The 16,054-nt window shown below is 34.0% G+C and overlaps 1 pseudogene; it reads right to left on the bottom strand.

The window, feature by feature from the left end:
- Window positions 1–543: 543 nt before the first annotated feature.
- On the bottom strand, window positions 544–15,784 carry LOC111365677 (annotated as a pseudogene).
- Between the last annotated feature and the right edge of the window lie 270 nt (window positions 15,785–16,054).

The following is a 16,054-nucleotide window of genomic DNA, read 5'->3' as shown; positions in this document are numbered from 1 at the left end:
GGAAAATAGGAAGGCGACTCTGAAGGAAGTAATCGATTACATCTTCAAGCAATTAAAGACTCAAGCGCAAGAGATGAGTTGTGTTGAGTCTCTCTTTCTCTGTATATGTACTCTAACTTCACATTCAAGTAAAGAAAATGCATTAAAAGTCAAGATATGCACCCAGGGTTTCCATTATGGCGTGTTGATTTTTTTTTTTTTATAGGTGTGAGTGCTCATGCATCTTTGATTCACATGCAGATGTGAAAAAGTGTGGTTTTGAAAGAAAGCTATAATCAACATTTTCTTCTCTTCTTTTATTGTTGGCTAGGAAGCAGGTGGAGAGGAAAGTTTGGATAGTTGTAGCAGCAGCAGAAATTGGAGAGGATTGTCCCACCATTTTCAATTTTAGTCTTTGTTTTCTGAGCAGTCCTCCCACGTTAATTTAGACTATGAGAACCTAATAAATCTTGAAGCAGAACAACAAAACACAAACAGCAAGAAATATTTTATTAAATAAACAAGACTGTAATACATTTAATACCCCTATGATTTCACAATATTTTATAATCCACAATTTGTGTTCTGTCCATTCTCAACACCTAAACCGTAAAGCACACCAGAATATTTCTCCAGCGAACCACTAAAAAAGTTCTCCTTCAACTTCCTGAAAGTAAAAGATGTAAGCAAACTATCTAAACCGGCCTGGTGGCAAACCCCAACTCGCTCCACCTCCAACAACTCGGCCAGCTTATTCAACCCCCCATGTAGACTGTTACAGAACTTCATCAAATGCTTGATAACGTAAAGCACAGGAAAATACACATGGATCATCATAAAGAACCCTGCTGTGTATCAGGCAAGCTCTGGCAAGTCAAGAGCTTGAGCAAGTATACAAAGTCACAGCCACTATGAAACGTTACCCAATAAACATTATCGTTTAAGACAATCCCAGATGACATCAAAAGCTCTCCAAATCGCTTGCCATTGATACCCTTCTCATTATTTTTCACAAAATCAATGCCACTTTGGCGCAACAACTGAATTGAATCATTGGCGAATGCATCCTCATTCGGATTGAAGTCCTGAAAATTGAATTGCCAAATGCAATGCCTATCCGTACTGTTGGAGATAATTGAGAGATGGAGAAGAAACAAAAGAGAAAATCACAAGAGAATATGGCAACAAGATGGATCAAAACAAAATTTATATCAACAAATGTGAACTCTCGAACGCGGGATCGTTGTCTTCAAACGTTATTTGCCCCTTCTCCGATGTATTCGAGATGCTAAAAGGTATTCCGGTAAATGGTTTAAAGGATTATAACAAACCTTGTAAAGAATTTCACCAAAGCACAAAATGAAATTCTCCAAAACTTGAAGACACGAGGATATGAATATAAGTCGGGATTTGATTTTTCTTGGAACCAAGTATGGATTGCAAGAATGTTTTTCTTACTTGTTTCCCTCAAACATGGCTCTCCGATATGTAGCCATTGACCATAAGTACGAAATGATGCCAAAAAATCAAGTGAAAAGTCACTAAATTTAAATTTGCAACGACCAAAAACGGTTAAAAATATGTACCATGCGACCGCATGGTACAAACCCATGCGGTCGCATGGTTCACCCATGCCAAGACCAAATGGTCTCCGCCTAAGGCCATGCGATCACATGGCTATGTTCCATGCGGTCGCATGGACCCTTTTTTTTCATTGTTGTTGGTTTTGAACAACATAATCACAGCAATCTCCCACTTGTTCAAAATTAACAAGTCTAATATTCATAGTATACGATATTCATGCATAAAGATTAGATATATTTCGATTTGAATCTAACCATAGTGTAATTCAAACAAAGTATAGTCATAATCAAAGGTAGCGTGTAGCTTTGAACCAGTTATTCCATATGACAATATTGGTAAGAACACAAACGAATACCACGTGTTCTCAAATTCCTCATAACTCACTTAGCGCTTTTATGGCCTTGCGCTTATCTTTTTCAACAATCTTTTAAGAAAGAAACTCCAACTCTCTATTAAGGCGGCACCACCTTGAAGATTGTTTAGGTGAAGTTCTTCCAATACTTTTGTTACTTTTAGAGGTACTTGTGGTTTAGCAATAAACTTCATTAAGAGCTTAAAGCTCATCCCTTATTTCACTAGCAGCATAATTTTAATTAGGATATGATTATTGTGATTTTAATAATGCTGCAACTATCCATATATCGAATGACTTGTTTTTTACTTTTTGAACACGTAAATTACCTTTTGAGTAATGACAGGTAGGATTGCTGTCATTGGTGAACCTTTTTAGTTAAGGAATTTCAATCTCATCCTACTCGAAGTAAATGCTACTAAATCTCTATTAAGAAGTTTAGTCAAAGGATCCGCCAAATTCTAAGTTGACCTTACATAATTTAAGGAAATTATTTCATCCTTGATTAATTTCCTTATATATTCATGTCTAAGACTCATGTGTCTAGACTTTCTGTTGTATACCTCGTTGTATGCTTTTGCTTATGTGACTTGACTGTCACACATGATAGGTATTGAAGAAATATTCTTCGATCCCAAAGGTATCTCATAAAAAAGATCCTTAAGCCACTCAACTTCTTTCCCGGTATTCGATAAGGCTACAAATTCTGATTCCATAATTGAGTGTGTTATGCATGTTTATTTCTTTAATTTCCAAGAAACGGCACCTCCTCCAAGAGTGAACACCCAACCTGTAGTGGATTTACTCTCACCCGCGCTAGATATCCAACTAGCGTCGGTAAATCCTTCCAATACTGCCAGGAATTTTGTATATTGCATGTCCAGGTTCTTAGTTTTTCTTTAAGTATCCAAGAACTCTTCCAATGGCCTTCCAATGATTATTATTTGGATTGCTAGTAAGCCTGCTAAGTTTACTTATGGCATAGCCTATGTCCGGTCTTGTGCATTGAACTGCATACATAAGACTTCCGATTGCACTAGCATATTCCAATTGAGCAATCGCATCATTCTTTACAAGTTTTGAACTTGGATAAACCGGGGTACCATATTCTTTTATGTTCAAGTGTTTGAACTTGTTTATTACATTCTCAATAGAATGTGATTGACTTAGGTGATAACCCTCACTAGTCTTTGTAATTTTGATACCTAAAATGGTATCCACTTGACCAAGATCCTTCATCTTAAATGCGGAAGATAGAAACTTCTTTGTTTTTTTTATACCGTTCATGTAATTACTTATAATCAACATATCGTCAACATACAAGCATATAAATGTTATGTAATCATCACATATTTTAGTATATAAACATTTATCTACACTATTATGTTTAAATTCGAATGATATAATTGTTAATTCAAACTTCTCATGCCATTTCTTAGGTGTCTGCTTCAAACCATATAATGATTTTACTAACTTGCATACCTTACATTCATTTCCAGGTAGAACGAACCCTTCGGGTTGCTCCATATAGACCTCCTCGTCGAGATCCCCATTTAAAAATATCGTCTTGACATCCATTTGATGAATATGCAAGTTATATATTGAAGTCAATGCAAAAAATATCCTAATCAATGTTATTCTAGCTACCGGTGCATAAGTGTCAAAATAGTTAATTTCTTCCTTTTGTCGATATTCTTTGGCTATTAATCTAGCTTTGAAAGTATTTAGAGAACCATCAACATTATAGTTTCTTCTAAATACCCATTTACATCCAATAGGTTTGGATCCTGGTGGCAAATCAACAAGTTCCCAAGTTTTATTAGACATTATCAAATTCATTTCATCTTTAATTGCATCTTTCCAAAAAATACTATCACGAGAAGCCATAGCTTCTTTATAGGTTTTAGGGTCGATTTTCACTTGTAGAACAAAATGAATTGTTCTAACAACATTCAACTCATTTCCTACTACTAAGTAAAAGGAGATAAGTTGAGAATCAATTTCATCCGGTCCCAAAGACTTCTCAACTCGAGTTCTTTTGCTTCTTCGTGGTTCACTAGACTCATCAATATCTTTAGAAGATATTTCATCACGTGTTCCACTTAAGCTAGAGATGCTTTAATGATTTTTCCCCGATTCATTATTCGAAGATAATGAATCTTCAAAGAACTCTACATCGCTTGATTTGATAATCACATTGGTCTCCAAGTTTAACAATCTATAAGATTTGTTATGGTTAGCATATCCAACGAAGGTACATTTAATACCTCTTGGATCCAATTTGGTCCTATTAGGATTTGTGTTCTTGCAATAAGCAAGACATCCCTACACTTTGAAGTATCCAATGTTTGGTTTTCTTCCTTTTCACAATTCATAAGGAGAAACCTTTGTATGTTTAGAAAGAATCCTATTAAGTATCCTATATGCACTTAATAAAGCTTCACCCCATAAATTAAATGGCAATTTAGCATATATAAGCATGGCATTAATCATTTCTACTAAGGTTCTATTCATTTTGTTCGGGTGTTCTAGGTGCAGAACATTGGTGAATTATGTCATGTTGTTCACAATATAAATTAAATTCACTAGAAAAGTGTTTACAACCTCTATCATTTCCTAGGGTCTTTATTTTCTTTCCTAGATGATTTTCAACTTCATTTTTATACACCTTAAATATGTCAAAAGCTTCATATTTATGTTTCATCAAGTACACATATGTATATCTAAAAAAATATCAATAAAAGTAATGAAGTATCTATTTTCACCTCTAGTTAACATGCCATTTAATTCACATATATCTGTATGAATTAATTCCAAGATATTAGAGGTCCTTTTCACACTTTGATATGGCTTTTTAGTCATTTTTGATTCTACACACGTTTTGCATTTATGTTCATTATTTCCATCATATGAAATCAAATCATATTTTTTGATACATTTCATAGTACTTTTACCAACATGTCCTAATCTAGCATGCCATAATGAAAATAGATCAACAACATAAGTGAAATTAGTTTTATTCATTTCTTTGTCAACGGTACAAAGTTTGACCATTCCTTCACTAAAATAGCCTTTTCCAACAAAATTTTCATTAAGGGAGAGTACAAGTTTACCGGATTCATACACAAATTTGATACCCAATTTTCCTAAGATATTACCACTTACTAAGTTCCTATTCATATCTAGAACATGTAGTACATTGGTAAGGGTAACGATTTTCTCAAAAGTGAAGATGATATCAACATTTCCCTTTCCAATAACCTTGGATTGAACTTCATTGCCCATTTGAATCTCTTGGTCTCCATCCACCTCATGATATGTTTTAAATACAGTTTTGTCGTATGATACATGTACAGTAGCACAAGTATCATACCACCATCCAGGAACCTTTCCCTTGATTGCATTTATTTCACTTACGGTGGCTACGATTTTATCTTCTTGGATGGAGTTCACTTTGCCCTCGAAGTTGTTTTGTTTTCGATGTCTACAATTTTTTGAATAATGTCCAGATTTTTCACCCACAAAATACCCTCCTTTGGTCTTCTTCTTGGACTTGTTAAAGTTCATTGAAGGCTTCCTCTTATTGGATTTTGTTGGCGGTTCAGATTTTTCAACAGAATTAGCTTTGGAAGTTCCCTCAAAGGAGTTTTCACTCTTATCACGCAATTTGGATTCTTCCTCAATCCGAAAATACTTTTGCAATTGTTCCAAGAAATAATCTTCGAAACTATGCATAATCTTTTTCCGGTATCCTTTTCAAGCCCCTGGAAGTTTAGCAATTATAGCTCCCACTTGAAAGGTCTCCGGGATTTCAATCTTTACCGCTTTTAGTTTGTTGACAATGATTTGTAATTCGTGTACTTGGGGAAGAAAAGGGATATTATCAAGAAATTTAAAGTCGAAGTATTTAGAAATTAGAAACCTCTTGGTACCTTCCTCTTATGTTTTGTACTTACTCTCCAATGCTTCCCAGATTTTCTTTACAGAAGTTGTGTTTGAGTATAAGTCATATAAACGTATGATCCGACAAAGCATTTAGTATGTGACCGCGGCATATCAATTCATCTTCTTGTCGTTTCTATCTTTCAGCATTAACTGCCTCGGTCTCTCCATTTGTTGGTTCCGGTAGTGAAGCCAATTCTGGATCCAAAGTATTGAAGATCTTCAATGCAGTAAATAGAAATTTCAACTTGTCTTGCCACCGCGTGAAGTTTGTACCATCGAACCGATCCAATCACACCAAGTCTTGATTCATAAGTTTGATGGTTGTCATTGTAGTCTTGTTCTCCATTGCAAGAAAAATAACGTTTGAGATTGTTGGAGATAATTGAGAGATGGAGAAGAAACAAAAGAGAAAATCACAAGAGAATATGGCAACAAGATGGATCAAAATAAAATTTATATCAACAAATGTGAAGGCTCAAACGCGGAATCGCTGTCCTCAAATGTTATTTGCCCATTCTCCGATGTATTCGAGATGCTAAAAGGTATTCCGACAAATGGTTTGAAAGATTATGACAAGCCTTGTAAAGAATTTCACCAAATCACAAGATGAAATTCTCCAAAACTTGAAGAACACGAGAATATGAATATAAGTCGGGATTTGATTTTTCTTGGAACAAAGTATGGATTGCAAGATGTTTTTCTTACTTGTTTCCCTCAAACATGGCTCTCCAATATATAGCCATCAACCAGAAGTACAAAATTGTGCCAAAAAATCAAGTGAAAAGTCACCAAGTTTAAATTTACAACGACCAAAAATGGCCAAAAATATGTACCATGCGACCGCTTGGTACAAACCCATGCGGTCGGATGGTTCACCCATGCTGAGACCAAATGGTCTCGACCTAAGACCATGCGACCGCATGGCTATATTCCATGCGGTCGCATGGACCCTTTTTTTTCATTGTTGTTGGTTTTGAACAACATAATCACAGCACGTACCACAAGTGGGCAAATTCCCACTTTCATCCGAAAATGTAAGCCCTAATTGAATTAGCTTTAATAAGTCTACGTTGGTGTTCAAAGTTTGGTAATGATAATCACTCAAATTGTTGAAATTGCCCGGTGGCTAGGTTACAATACCCGGGAAATCAGTATCCATGGCAATATATGGGTAATCATCGACAATTTCACGAATTAGGGCAAATTCTTGTTCCATATTATCAGCCCTGTAAGTATTGCCCTATGTCCAATCAACTTTAGACATAAATACTTGTATATATGATTAATGCAATTCAATGGCAGATCTATTATTTAATTAATAGACAATTAAATAAATAAAAAATTCAGTAGATTCAAATCTTCGTAATTTGTTAATTACAAGGAGTTGTGATTGTGAGATATAAATTACATCTAATTGAATCTTAAATTGATCGTGGTCGTAAGTAATAACGAGATACGGATATCGTTATTACGGATAGACCATCACGTGTGGCATTTCTTACGTGTGAAGTAAGTAGCTGATCTCACAAGCTAAAGTGTGGTGACACTTAAATGACACGTTGATGTTTTGTTATAGAACAAAACATTGGAGACCTGCAGAGAGATTCCACATGGATAACTATCTGAGTGTCAGTGGTTAATCTCTAACGTTCGGTAGTAGAATTGGTCCTTAGACTTGAGGTTGTCATGGTACCTTATATGAGGACAGTCATACTTTGGCGGTATTGGATGTTGCTCTGCAAAGGGCAGCTAATATGACATCGTTCGGGTACGTCAAGAATCGTATGAAGGTTGTGATTCACCAATAAAGGATTCGTCACTCTTAGATAGTAGGAGATTATGATCTGCGTTTCATTCAATTAAGTCGATAACGAAATCCTTGGTCAAGATGTACTCATAAGTCGAAAAGGAGTTTTCGACTCATATTGACTTACTAGTGGAGTGAAAGATATGATCGAAATTCGGGATTGACACAATTTCATATCTCGTAATTGATCGGATCATATTGACGAAGGGATTATAGTTTCACGGTAAACGGACGAATTTAGTTTTGTCATACCACGTAACATTTCCCGTCATATGTATTGTCCTGACACATTGCTAGATGTCAATCAGGGACGACGAGTGTAAATTGACGATAAATCAAAATGGTGTTTTAATTTATCAATTTTGATTAGATCAAAATAATATTTCATGTCGTTAGGCATCGTGGTCGGGAACCTAATGGGTCGCACTCAAAAGATAATTAGAAGATTATAAATTGTCAATTGGTTAATTTAACAATTGTTGGATAAATTAATTAATTGGATTTGTTATTTATATTCCCGAATTAATTAATTGGATTAATTAATTCACGGACCGGGATTAATTAAATATTGAACTGGAACGGACCGAACCCGTTTGGATTTATATAAATATATGGCTAGGGTTTGAGGTCCATATGGTTTTCATTATTCTTGCTGGCACAAGAGGAAAATCTTGGTAGCTGCAATCTTGTTCTCTGTGTGGATCACCGTTGGAGGCTGGACAATTGGACAGCTGTGATTGACGAATCAAGATTGCTGGAATGAAAAGAAAAGCAAAAGGTTTGCAGAATTCTTCAAAGGTACAATCTTTATCATGATTTCTATCTAAACACAAAGGGATCCTCAGTGGGAATCGAAATAATTTTAATTTTTCGCTGTGCATATATAAGTAGATTCTCAACCATAGTATTAAAGTCTACTTTGTGTTTGTTAGAAATTATTTTGCATGTTGGAACAATTAAATGTTAATTGTTTTTCTTGTTTTAGCGATTAAAGAAATAAATAATTTTTCATATTCGGAATTAGATGTTGAATAGAAATTATTTTTGGATTGGAGAATTAATAAGGTATAACAAAAAAAATGATGAGGGGTGGGATGCTGGCAGCAACAGTTGCTGCCGGTGTTGGCATAGCTGTTGGCGGCAGATGTTGCTGCTAAGAGCCAAAAGCAGCAGCGGCCAGCGGCGTTTGCCACTGCTGGGGTGACCGGCAACGGCCCGCCGCCTTACCGGGTTATTAGGGTGGCGACGCCAAGAGTAATTAAAAAAAAATTGGTTGAATTTTCTAGGGTTAAACGTTCGGGTTGCAGTGTTTGGAGGCGAGGGTTCCTCTGCAATTAAAGTAATTGTGGGCCCCTGTCTGCAATTATTTTCCAAGGGGTCAGTTTGCAAATTTTAAAAAGGGACCTCTTTGCAATTTATGAAATGTAAAGGGGCTACTTGCAATTAAACGAGAAGGGTAACTTTGCAATTTTAATTAGAGGACCTATCTTGCTATTAAGTTAATTGAAGGACCACCTGTTAATTTCAAACTTGGGTCAATTTGCAAGTTTTCAAAATGGTTTTGAATTTGAATTTTGAAATGTTTTTAAAATTAATTTTAATTGGGTTCGACCCATAATTTTGATTTTGACCGAAATTAAAATTTTATTTAAAATTGACGACAATTTATATTTTCGTTGAAATTGGATTTTGACTTAAAGATTAAACTTTGACCCGATTGAATTTTTAATTTATTTAAGAGTGTTATCCTAGATTAAAATATTAATTCAATTTAAATTAGAGTTTGACTCTAATTTAATACTTAATTAAAATTTGATTTTACTTAATTATTCACCCGAATATATTCTTGTAATTAGAATTGGATTCTAATTTCACATTTAATTAAAATTTGATTTTAATTAAATTGTCTCGCCTTAAATTTCTTCTTGGAATTAGAGTTGGACTCTAAATTGGTATTTAATTAAAATTTTGATTTTAATTAAATTAATTCGCCCTAAATTTCTTCTTGGAATTAGAGTTGGACTCTAATTTGGTATTTAATTAAAATTTTGATTTTAATTAAATTAATTCGCCCTTAATTATTGGAGCTTGACTCTAATTTTGTTATTTAATTAAAATTTGATTTTAATTAAATTTCACCGCCTTAAATTGTGAAATTAGAGTTTGACTCTAATTTGATTTTTAATTAAAATTTGATTTTAATTAAATAATCCCGCCATATAATTGTTATTAGAGTTGGACTCTAATTTGCTATTTAATTAAAATTTGATTTTAATTAAATATTCTCGCTAATTAAATAATCGATTAATATGATTAATTAATTATTTAATTGTTCCGATCCATTTGTCTAAAAGAGTTTAGATGACTTAATTGCTAGAAACTTGAAATTAATTTGCATATAATATTAGATATTATATAAGAATATATTTATGTGATAAATGCACTATTAGTAGATGATTATGGACTCGACCATATGGATGTGTTGAATGGTTTATTTTTATTCTTGTCGTTTTATGGGCCTCCGAGCTCTTAATTGTTCTGGACCTACGAGCCCGTTATTATTGTTATCATTTTGGACCTGTGAGTCCGTTATTATTATTGTTGCTATGGGTTTGCGAGTCCAATTTCCTTTAGGCTTGCGTGCCAACTAGTATAGGATACATGTTGCAATTGGACTAATTGAAGAAATAAGAAAAGATGGAGACCATGGAGACCAATTGTATCGTTGTTGATGAGACTTTTGAATGCTAAATCCCTTCATAAAATATTAAGTCACATTTATAATCGCCTTCCATCATTATAGTGAAAACTAGAGTCCCAAATCGTCTCAACTTGTTGAGTACACTCAAGGCTGGTCCATTAGGGATATGTTTGACACTATAAAATATTTGATATTTCTGAATGACGGGTTTGACTTAACTAAAATTTATTTTTTGTTGAGTACACTCAAAGAGATAAATTTTAGAGGCATATTAAGCTAACACATAAGATGTGTGAAAATAAAGAGTTGTCAGCTTAATGATCTGAAAGTTGTATGGAGATACAATTGATAATAGTATCTACCCAAATGTTATATTAAGGCTTGTTGAGTACACTCAATGTCTTAATATAATAGATGGGATCCCAGCCCACTGGGAATCAAGTTTGGACTCCATAAATTTATGTAAGAGGGTCATAAATTTTAATTAAACAGTGGGAGCATAATTAATTTAATAAAAATCTATGTTAAATTAATTGATGTAGTTTATATATTATTCTTTCTTTTTCCATCATTTATACTTATTGAATCATGAGTAACCATATGTATTTGAATGACATACTAGATGTTAACAACCAAACTAGATTTTCTTAATTGACACAACAATTTGAGAATTGTTCTCATGCATGAGAAAATTGGTCACGTCCTTGAGTAGCCCTTTCCAGAGACACCTGCTGATGACTCGATTAAAGAAGAGGTGGCTACCAAAATAAACGCAGTGATGACAATAGTACTGCAACGTATGTGATATTTGCAACTATGTCACTGAATTACAAAAGCAACTTGAGAGTATAGATGTTAACAAATATTTCTTCATTACAAAAAATTGTATAATAATAATCATGTGTGGAAGGATATGAGACTTCCAAACAACTATACCGGTGCAAAATGACAGAATAATCTTCAATCGATGCTTAGACACTGAAGATGATTGACGTTGAGAAATGTCTCAGTTGAGTTCAATCATAAACATGAACTAAGTAGTGACTTGGTTCTGTAATCTCTATCAGCTAAAGCTATTCACAACTAATTATGAATTTAACATGAATAAGCTCGAATGCACAATTATTGAGTTGCTTAACATGCTTAAGACTGTTAAACCCAACATCAAAGTTAGTAGTGGGCAAGCCATTGATTCCTCTAAAGATATTAAGAGGAAGTCTAAAGGGACTTTGTGAAAGCATCCAATATGGTTAAGACAGTCTAAGCGAAGGACAAATATCAAATCTAATGACCCTTGTTTTCATTGTAGAATGAAAGGTCATTGGAATATTGCGTGGCTTACGTCTACTTCACAAGTTTCTTAAGTATTTAATACCAGGTGCAAATCTCATATTTATGCAAATATGAAGAAACTGAATAGAAGTAGACCACTGCGAAAGGGAGAAGTTGAGCTACACGTTGGAGATGAGCAAAGGTTGCTGCATTGCCTGTAGAAATATACTTCTTGCTATTGCCTTTTGGTTTAGTATTGGAATTAGAGAAATGTCGCTTTATACCCACCATAGCTGGAACATTAAAATGAATTTCATGTTCGGACATGAACTATTTTAATGTTAAGGACAACGTTGTTCTTGTTTATCTTGATAAAGATCCTAATGGCTATGGTAAATTACAAAATGATGTTTATATTCTTTAATACTAAGGATTCTATAATGAGTATAGAAATTAAAAGACATAAATGCTATGTTTTAATTATTACCAAAAACTGGCATGACAGACTTTGTCATTTAGATTAATGCAATTCCAAGGTAGCATAAAAATGTATACTCGGGATTAATTGATTTTGACAAGTACAAATTATGTGTGTCTGGCATAATGACCAAATCTTCTTTTACTTGAAAAGAAGAAAGGTCAACATAATTACTGGTCTAATGCATAGTGATGCATATGGACACGTGTCAATTAATGTCAGGTAATGTTCTCTTATTTCATCAATGATCATGTATACTTGATGAAAACTCAAACATGTAACTCTTGAAAAGTTCAAGGGATTCACACTAGAATTAGAGAAACAAATAGGTAAAGATACCCTCACATTAAGATTCGATCAAATAAGAGTATCTTAAAGATAAAATTTAGATTATCTAAGAGAGAATGAGATTCTCTTGCAGTGGACTCCTTCATATACACTGGAGCAAGGTGGTGTATTTAAAAAGAGAAATCGTTAATTATTAGATATAATGTGATTAATAACAAGCCATGTAAATCTCCCAAAATTGTTTTGAGGTCATGCATTGATTGCAGTGTGCAACACAATAAACCATGTCTCATCTAAATTGGTTAACAGAACTCCATACGAGTTATGGAAAGGCAATAGTCCCAATTTATCTTATATGAAAGCTTGAGGCCATGACGCTTATTTGAAGCGCCTTAAATCGGATAAATTTGAGACTAAATCCGATAAATATATATTTGTGGGATATTCAAAGGAGACATTTGAATATAAATTCTATTATCATGAAGAAAGTCTTCTTCTCACGACATAGTCTTCTTAGAGAAAATATTTACTCTAGAAGAGGACAGTGGGAGTAAAATAGAATTTGAAAGAGTTCAAGAGTCCACAAATATAGTTAACCAAGTAGATAAATCCGAGTTTGATCCCATATCTGATATGGGACATACTTTGGATCAAGAAGTAAAGACTCCTGAGGACATGACAGCTCTATGTAAATCTAGTAGAATCATTCGACCTTCAAGAAGGTTCGAATCCATGATCATTAATCAGGTATTGGTGATCCAGAATAATGAATCTACAAGTTGCAACAAAATAAAGTCAAGTGTTGACTTAAAAGAGACAACAAGAGGCCATGATACTCGAGATGAACTCGGCATATGTGAACAAGGTTGGACCTTGGTCGAGCCTCCTAATGGAATAAAACCCATAAGGTTTTGTAAATAGTTTACAAGGGAAAGGTCGATGTGAATGTGAATATCCATATATACAAAGCAAGGCTAGAAGCATATGTTAAGTGTTGACCTTGGTAAAATAGCAAATGTTAAGTATTGACCTTGGTAAAACCTTTCTCCTGTGGCCTTGCTGAAGTCCATTCGGGGTTTTATTTGCAACAGTTGCATATCGTAACTAAAGGTTATGATAAGTCTCTATGGAGTCGAAATCTTCGATTTGATGGAAAAGTCAAAGTGTTTGATTTTATCAAATTTGAAGACGAACTGTGTGTTTACAAGAAGATAGTGGGAGCATTGTCGTATTCCTAATATCATAGAAAATGACATCCCTAAGTTTCAATTATTAAAATAATGGTTGTTAAATGATTTATTCTTGAACGATATGGGAGAAACAACTTGATCTATAGAGATAAATCTAGAAAGTTGCTTAACTCGTCCCAATCTATATAAAATATTGAGAAGATTTTATATTGAGAAATTGGTTTACTCTTAAACAGTGTATTGGAAATGTTCCGAATGTGAAGCAACCATTGATTCAAAGTAGAAACCTAATACATGATTATTTCAGAAGTAGCAAAGAGTTGCAATCTGGATCATGATATTCATAAATGAACTTGGAGTAGTTCCTAATATTGTTGATCACATGCCATTATATTGTGATAACAATAGAGTCATTGAGAAAGCAAAGGAACTAAGGTCTCATCAATGATCCAAACATGTATTAAGGCTGTATAATCTTATCAGAGAGAGAATACATAGAAATGACGTAAAGAGAAGAACAAATTCCCACATTTAACAATATTGCGGATCCACTGACAAAGAGTTGTCGTAGTATAAATACGATCGTCATGTAGACTTATGATATTGGATACATAAGTGATTGGATCAAGTGCAAGTGGGAGTTTGTAAGTATTTGCCCTAAGTCCAATCAACTTTGGACATAAATACTTGTATATATAATTAATGCAATTTAATGGCAAATCTATTATTTAATTAATAGATAATTAAATAAATAATAGAGTTTGTAGATTCAAATTTTCATAATTTGTTAATCATAAGAAGTTGTGATTGTGAGATATAAATTACATCTGATTGAATCTTAAATCGTCCATGGTCGTAAGTAATAACGAGATACGGATATCGTTATTACGGATAGACCATCACGTGTAGCATTTCTTACTCGTGAAGTAAGAAGCTGATATCACAAGCTAAAGTGTGGTGACACTTAAATGACACGTGGATGTTTTGTTATAGAGCAAAACATTAGAGACCCGTCGAGAGATTCCACATGGATAACTATCTGAGTGTTAGTGGTTAATCTCTAATGTTCGGTAGTAGAATTGGTCCTTAGATTTGAGGTCATCATGGTACCTTATATGAGGACAGTCATACTTTGGCAGTGTTGGATGTTGCTCTGCAAAGGACTGCTAATACGACATCGTTCGGGTACGTCAAGAATCGTATGAAGGTTGTGATTCACCAATAAAGGATTCGTCACTCTTAGATAGTAGGAGATTATGATCTGCGTTTCATTCAATTAAGTCGATAACGAAATCCTTGGTCAATGTGTACTCATAAGTCGAAAAGGAGTTTTCGACTTATATTGACTTAATAGTGGAGTGAAAGATATGATCGAAATTCGGGATTGACACAATTCCATATCTCATAATTGATCGGATCATATTGATGAAGGGATCATAGTTTTACGGTAAACGAACGAATTTAGTTTTGTCATACCACATGACATTTCCCGTCACATGTATTGCACTGATACATTGCTAAATGTCAATCAGTGATGGTGAGTATGAATTGACAATAAATCAAAAGGGTGTTTTAATTTATCAATTTTGATTAGATCAAAATAATATTTCACGTTGTTAGGCATCGTGGTCGGAACCTAATGGGTCGCACTTAAAAGAGAATTAGAAGATTGCAAATTGCCAATTGGTTAATTTAACAATCGTTAGATAAATTAATTAATTGGATTTGTTATTTATATTCTCGAATTAATTAATTGGATTAATTAATTCACGGACCGAGTTTAATTAAATGGATTAATTAAATATTGGATCGGACCGAGCCGAGCCCGTTTGGATTTATATAAATACATGGCTAGGGTTTGAGGTCCATATGGTTTTCATTATTCTTGTTGGCACAAGAGAAAAATCCTGGTAGCTGTAATCTTGTTCTCTATGTAGATCATCGTTGGAGACGGGACAATTGGACAGCTGTTGTTGGCGAATCAAGATTGCTGGAACGAAAAGAAAAGCAAAAGGTTTGCAGAATTCTTCAAAGATACAATTTTTATCACGATTTCTATCTAAAGACAAAGGGATTCTCGGTGGGAATCGAAATAATTTTAATTTTTCGTTGTACATGTATAAGTTGATTCCCAACAAGCCCAAACCTCCCGGATCTGAATTGATTCGGTTTTGGGTAAAAACCACATCTCTTGCAAAGATATTCAGAACAATTTCTTCAATGAATTTACCAGGTTTTGAATTTTTGAAGCACGTTTGATCTGTCAAAAACTCGCCAATTCCAAATAAAACCTGCATTAAAAAAATCCAGAAAATGCATAATCAGCCACTAATTACACCAAATTCCAATAAATCCATATAAAAAGAAAAATACCCATATGAATAATGTTATTTAACGCACCAAATACCTTATGGAATCAATAAAACTTGGATCTTGAACCAACGAATCAATGAAATTT

This window comes from Olea europaea, chromosome 17, assembly GCF_002742605.1.
Source record: "Olea europaea var. sylvestris chromosome 17, O_europaea_v1, whole genome shotgun sequence".
NCBI classification, from domain to species: Eukaryota; Viridiplantae; Streptophyta; class Magnoliopsida; order Lamiales; family Oleaceae; genus Olea; species Olea europaea.
Note: the sequence above shows the minus strand (reverse complement) of the source record. Positions and strands in the feature narration are given on the sequence as shown.